Here is a 10,000-nt window from a genome sequence, read left to right on the forward strand (position 1 = left end):
CGCGCACACACACACACACACACACACCCCACAGTCTCTGTACACAGCAGTACAAACACACACACGCAGCACAGTCCCTGTACACACACACACACACACACACACACACACACACAAACACACAATCCCTGAACACACCACAAACACACACACACACACCACAGTCTCTGCACAGAACACAACCCACACACAGCACAGTCTCTGTACACACCACATACACACAATAGTCTCTGCACGTAACACTAAAAACACACACACACCACAGTCCCTGTACACAACACTACACAAATACACACACACACACACTCCAGAGTGCCTGTACATAACACTACAAACTCAAACACACACACCACAGTCCCTATACACAACACAACAAACACACAAACACATGCACACACACACACACACACACACACACACACAAACACCACAGTCCTTGCACACAACACTACGAACACACACACACCACAGTCTCTGTACACAACACTATAAAACACACACACACATGCACACACACACACCACAGTCCTTGTGCACAACACTACAAACACACACACACAAACACACACACACACACACCACAAACACACACACAACAGACCCTGCACACACTACATAGACACACGCACACACACAACACAATCCCGGTACACAAAACTACAAACACACACACACACACACACACACACAGTCCCTGTACACAACACAAACAGAAACACACCACAGTCTCTGCACACCACACTACAAACACACACACACACACACACACACACACACACACACACACCACAGTTCTTGTACACAACACTACAAACACACACACACACACACACACCACAGTCCCTGTACACAACACAACAAACACACAAACACATGTACACACACACACACACACAAACACCACAGTCCTTGCACACAACACTACAAACACACACATACCACAGTCCCTGTACACACCACTACAAACACACACACACACCACAGTCTCTGTACACAACACTATAAAACACACACACACATGCACACACACACACCACAGTCCTTGTGCACAACACTACAAACACACACACACAAACACACACACACACACACCACAAACACACACACAACAGACCCTGCACACACTACATAGACACACGCACACACATAAACACATACACACACAACACAATCCCGGTACACAAAACTACAAACACACACACACACAGACACACACACACACACACCACAAACACACACACAACAGACCCTGCACAAACTACATAGACACACGCACACACACAAACACATACACACACAACACAATCCCGGTACACAAAACTACAGACACACACACACACACACACACACACACACACAGTCCCTGAACACAACACAAACAGAAACACACCACAGTCTCTGCACACCACACTACAAACGTACACACACACACACCACAGTTCTTGTACACAACACTATAAACACACACACACACACACACACACACTCCAGAGTGCCTGTACATAACACTACAAACTCAAACACACACACCACAGTCCCTGTACACAACACAACAAACACACAAACACATGTACACACACACAAACACCACAGTCCTTGCACACAACACTACAAACACACACACACCACAGTATCTGTACACACCACATACACACCACAGTCCCTGTACAGAACACAGCAAACACACATGCACCACAGTCCCTGTACACAACACTACAAACACATGCAACACAGTCCCTGTACACACCACTACAAACACACACACACAAGCACACACCACAGTCTCTGAACACAACACTACAAACACACACACACCCCACAGTCCCTGTACAAACCACTAGAAACACACACACACACACACACACACACACACAGTCCCTGAACACAACACAAACACAAACACGCCACAGTCCCTGTACACAACACTACAAACACACACACACCACAGTATCTGTACACACCACATACACACCACAGTCCCTGTACCGAACACAGCAAACACACATGCACCACAGTCCCTGTACACAACACTACAAAAACACTCACGAACCACAGGTCTTTTACACACCACTACAAACACACACATACACCACAGTCTCTGTACACTACACACACACACAACACCATCCAGGTACACAAAACTACAGACACACACACACACACACACACACACACACACACAGAGTCCCTGAACACACCACAAACACACACACACACCACAGTCTCTGCACACAACACACACACCACAGTCTCTGTACACACCACATACACACCACAGTCCCTGTACAGAACACAGCAAACACACATGCACCACAGTCCCTGTACACAACACTACAAAAACACTCACGAACCACAGGTCTTTTACACACCACTACAAACACACACATACACCACAGTCTCTGTACACTACCCACACACACACAACACCATCCAGGTACACAAAACTACAGACACACACACACACACACACACACAGTCCTTGCACACACTACATAGACACATGCACACACACAAACACATACACACACAACACAATCCCGGTACACAAAACTACAAACACACACACACACAGACACACACACACACACACCACAAACACACACACAACAGACCCTGCACAAACTACATAGCCACACGCACACACACAAACACATACACACACAACACAATCCCGGTACACAAACCTACAGACAGACACACACACACACACACACACACACACACACACAGTCCCTGAACACAACACAAACAGAAACACACCACAGTCTCTGCACACCACACTACAAACGCACACACACACACACCACAGTTCTTGTACACAACACTATAAACACACACACACACACACACTCCAGAGTGCCTGTACATAACACTACAAACTCAAACACACACACCACAGTCCCTGTACACAACACAACAAACACACAAACACATGTACACACACACAAACACCACAGTCCTTGCACACAACACTACAAACACACACACACCACATACACACCACAGTCCCTGTACAGAACACAGCAAACACACATGCACCACAGTCCCTGTACACAACACTACAAACACATGCAACACAGTCCCTGTACACACCACTACAAACACACACACACAAGCACACACCACAGTCTCTGAACACAACACTACAAACACACACACACACCACAGTCCCTGTACAAACCACTAGAAACACACACACACACACCACAGTCTCTATACACAACACTACAAACACACACATGCTCACAGTCCCTGTACACACACACAAACACACTCACACAGAGTTCCTGTGCACAACACTACAAACACACACACGTACCACAGTCCCTGTACACACCACTACAAACAAACACACACACCACGGTCTCTGTACACCACACTACAAACACACACACAAACACACACACACACACACACAACACAGACCCGGTACACAATACTACAAACACACACACACACACACACACAGTCCCTGAACACAACACAAACACAAACACGCCACAGTCCCCGTACACAACACTACAAACGCACACACAGATACTCCAGAGTGCCTGTGCATAACACTACAAACACAAACACACACACCACAGTCCCTGTACAAACCACTGCAAACACACACACACACACACACACACACAGACACACACACACACACACACACACACACACACAACAGTGTCTGTACACAACAGTACAAACACACACACGCACCACAGTCCCTGTACACACACACACACACACACACACACAAACACACAATCCCTGAACACACCACAAACACACACACACACCACAGTCTCTGCACACAAGTCAACACACACACAGCACAGTCTCTCTACACACAGCATACACCCAATAGTCTCTGCACGCAACACTAAAAACACACACACACACACACCACAGTTCTTGTACACAACACTACACAAATACACACACACACACACTCCAGAGTGCCTGTACATAACACTACAAACTCAAACACACACACCACAGTCCCTGTACACAACACAACAAACACACAAACACATGTACACACACACAAACACCACAGTCCTTGCACACAACACTACAAACACACACACACCACAGTATCTGTACACAGCACATACACACCACAGTCCCTGTACAGAACACAGCAAACACACATGCACCACAGTCCCTGTACACAACACTACAAACACATGCAACACAGTCCCTGTACACACCACTACAAACACACACACACAAGCACACACCACAGTCTCTGAACACAACACTACAAACACACACACACACCACAGTCCCTGTACAAACCACTAGAAACACACACACACACACACACACCACAGTCCCTGTACACAACACTACAAACACACACATGCTCACAGTCCCTGTACACACACACAAACACACTCACACAGAGTCCCTGTGCACAACACTACAAGGTCTCTGTACACCACACTACAAACACACACACAAACACACACACACACAACACAGTCCCGGTACACAATACTACAAACACACACACACACACACACACACACACACACACACACACACAGTCCCTGAACACAACACAAACACAAACACGCCACACTCCCTGTACACAACACTACAAACACACACACAGATACTCCAGAGTGCCTGTGCATAACACTACAAACACAAACACACACACCACAGTCCCTGTACAAACCACTGCAAACACACACACACACACGCGCGCACACACACACACACACACACACACCCCACAGTCTCTGTACACAGCAGTACAAACACACACACGCAGCACAGTCCCTGTACACACACACACACACACACACACACACACAAACACACAATCCCTGAACACACCACAAACACACACACACACACACCACAGTCTCTGCACAGAACACAACCCACACACAGCACAGTCTCTGTACACACCACATACACACAATAGTCTCTGCACGCAACACTAAAAACACACACACACCACAGTCCCTGTACACAACACTACACAAATACACACACACACACACTCCAGAGTGCCTGTACATAACACTACAAACTCAAACACACACACCACAGTCCCTATACACAACACAACAAACACACAAACACATGCACACACACACACACACACACACAAACACCACAGTCCTTGCAGACAACACTACGAACACACACACACCACAGTATCTGTACACACCACATACACACCACAGTCCCTGTACAGAACACAGCAAACACACATGCACCACAGTCCCTGTACACAACACTACAAACACACGCACCACAGTCTCTGTACACAACACTATAAAACACACACACACATGCACACACACACACCACAGTCCTTGTGCACAACACTACAAACACACACACACAAACACACACACACACACACCACAAACACACACACAACAGACCCTGCACACACTACATAGACACACGCACACACACAAACACATACACACACAACACAATCCCGGTACACAAAACTACAAACACACACACACACACACACACACACAGTCCCTGTACACAACACAAACAGAAACACACCACAGTCTCTGCACACCACACTACAAACACACACACACACACACACACACACACACACACACACACACACCACAGTTCTTGTACACAACACTACAAACACACACACACACACACACCACAGTCCCTGTACACAACACAACAAACACACAAACACATGTACACACACACACACACACAAACACCACAGTCCTTGCACACAACACTACAAACACACACACACCACAGTATCTGTACACACCACATACACACCACAGTCCCTGTACAGAACACAGCAAACACACATGCACCACAGTCCCTGTACACAACACTACAAACACATGCAACACAGTCCCTGTACACACCACTACAAACACACACACACAAGCACACACCACAGTCTCTGAACACAACACTACAAACACACACACACACCGCAGTCCCTGTACAAACCACTAGAAACACACACACACACACCACAGTCTCTATACACAACACTACAAACACACACATGCTCACAGTCCCTGTACACACACACAACCACACTCACACAGAGTCCCTGTACACAACACTACAAACACACACACGTACCACAGTCCCTGTACACGCCACTACAAACAAACACACACACCACGGTCTCTGTACACCACACTACAAACACACACACACATGCACACACACACACACACAGTCCCTGAACACAACACAAACACAAAAACGCCACAGTCCCTGTACACAACACTACAAACACACACACACCACAGTATCTGTACACACCACATACACACCACAGTCCCTGTACAGAACACAGCAAACACACATGCACCACAGTCCCTGTACACAACACTACAAAAACACTCACGAACCACAGGTCTTTTACACACCACTACAAACACACACATACACCACAGTCTCTGTACACTACACACACACACACAACACCATCCAGGTACACAAAACTACAGACACACACACACACACACACACACACACACACACAGTCCTTGCACACACTACATAGACACATGCACACACACAAACACATACACACACAACACAATCCCGGTACACAAAACTACAAACACACACACACACAGACACACACACACACACACCACAAACACACACACAACAGACCCTGCACAAACTACATAGACACACGCACACACACAAACACATACACACACAACACAATCCCGGTACACAAAACTACAGACACACACACACACACACACACACACACACACAGTCCCTGAACACAACACAAACAGAAACACACCACAGTCTCTGCACACCACACTACAAACGCACACACACACACACCACAGTTCTTGTACACAACACTATAAACACACACACACACACACACACATTCTCCAGAGTGCCTGTAGATAACACTACAAACTCAAACACACACACCACAGTCCCTGTACACAACACAACAAACACACAAACACATGTACACACACACAAACACCACAGTCCTTGCACACAACACTACAAACACACACACACCACAGTATCTGTACACACCACATACACACCACAGTCCCTGTACAGAACACAGCAAACACACATGCACCACAGTCCCTGTACACAACACTACAAACACATGCAACACAGTCCCTGTACACACCACTACAAACACACACACACAAGCACACACCACAGTCTCTGAACACAACACTACAAACACACACACACACCACAGTCCCTGTACAAACCACTAGAAACACACACACACACACCACAGTCTCTATACACAACACTACAAACACACACATGCTCACAGTCCCTGTACACACACACAAACACACTCACACAGAGTCCCTGTGCACAACACTACAAACACACACACGTACCACAGTCCCTGTACACACCACTACAAACAAACACACACACCACGGTCTCTGTACACCACACTACAAACACACACACAAACACACACACACACAACACAGTCCCGGTACACAATACTACAAACACACACACACACACACACACACACAGTCCCTGAACACAACACAAACACAAACACGCCACAGTCCCCGTACACAACACTACAAACACACACACAGATACTCCAGAGTGCCTGTGCATAACACTACAAACACAAACACACACACCACAGTCCCTGTACAAACCATTGCAAACACACACACACACACACACACACACACACATGGACACACACACACACACACACAACAGTGTCTGTACACAACAGTACAAACACACACACGCACCACAGTCCCGGTACACACACACACACACACACACACACAAACACACAATCCCTGAACACACCACAAACACACACACACACCACAGTCTCTGCACACAACTCAACCCACACACAGCACAGTCTCTCTACACACCGCATACACCCAATAGTCTCTGCACGCAACACTAAAAACACACACACACACACACCACAGTTCTTGTACACAACACTACACAAATACACACACACACACACACACTCCAGAGTGCCTGTACATAACACTACAAACTCAAACACACACACCACAGTCCCTGTACACAACACAACAAACACACAAACACATGCACACACACACACACACAAACACCACAGTCCTTGCACACGACACTAAAAACACACACACACCACAGTATCTGTACACACCACATACACACCACAGTCCCTGTACAGAACACAGCAAACACACATGCACCACAGTCCCTGTACACAACACTGCAAACATACGCACCACAGTCCCTGTATACACCACTACAAACACACACTCACAAGCACACACCACAGTCTCTGAACACAACACTACAAACACACACACACACACCAGAGTCCATGTACACACTACAAACACAAACACACCCCACAGTCTCTGTACACAACACTACAAACACACACACGCACCACAGTCCCTGTACACACACACACACACACACACATACACACACACACACAAACACACAGTAACTGAACACACCACAAACACACACACACAAACACACAGTCCCTGAACACACCACAAACACACACACACAAACACACCACAGTCTCTGCACGCAACTCAACCCACACACAGCACAGTCTCTCTACACACCGCATACACACAATAGTCTCTGCACGCAACACTAAAAACACACACACACCACATTCCCTGTACACAACACTACACAAATACACACACACACACACACACACTCCAGAGTGCCTGTGCATAACACTACAAACTCAAACACACAAACCACAGTCCCTGTACACAACACAACAAACACACAAACACATGCACACACACACACACACACACAAACACCACAGTCCTTCCACACAACACTACGAACACACACACACCACAGTATCTGTACACACCACAAACACACCACAGTCCCTGTACAGAACACAGCAAACACACATGCACCACAGTCCCTGTACACAAAACTACAAACACACGCACCACTGTCCCTGTACACACCAATAAAAACACACACACACAAGCACACACCACAGTCTCTGAACACAACACTACAAACACACACACACACCACAGTCCTTGTACACACTGCAAACACACACACACCCCACAGTCTCAGTACACAACAATACAAACAAACACACGCGCCACAGTCCCTGTACAAACCACTAGAAACACACACACACACACACACATACACCACAGTCTCTATACACAACACTACAAACACACACACGCACCACAGTCCCTGTACACACACACACACACACACTCACACACAGTCCCTGTGCACAACACTACAAAGACACACACGTACCACAGTCCCTGTACACACCACTACAAACACACACACACATCACAGTCTCTGTACACAACACTACAAACACACACACAGACACACACCACAGTCCTTGTACACAACACTACAAACACACACACACACACACACAGAGTCCCTGAACACACCACAAACACACACACAACAGACCCTGCACACACTACATAGACACACGCACACACACAAACACATGAACACACAACACAGTCCCGGTACACAAAACTACAAACACACACACACACACAAACACACACACACACACACACACACACACACAGAGTCCCTGAACACAACACAAACAGAAACACACCACAGTCTCTGTACACCACACTACAAACACACACACACATGCACACACACACACACACCACAGTCCTTGTACACAACTCTACAAACACACACACACACACACACACACACACACACTCCAGAGTGCCTGTACATAACACTACAAACTCAAACACACACACCACAGTCCCTGTACACAACACAGCAAACACACAAACACATGAACACACAACACAGTCCCGGTACACAAAACTACAAACACACACACACAAACACACACACACACACATACACACACACACACACACACACAGTCCCTGAACACAACACAAACAGAAACACACCACAGTCTCTGTACACCACACTACAAACACACACACACATGCACACACACACACACCAC

Source organism: Mobula birostris, chromosome 5 (assembly GCF_030028105.1).
Source record: "Mobula birostris isolate sMobBir1 chromosome 5, sMobBir1.hap1, whole genome shotgun sequence".
NCBI lineage: Eukaryota > Metazoa > Chordata > Chondrichthyes > Myliobatiformes > Myliobatidae > Mobula > Mobula birostris.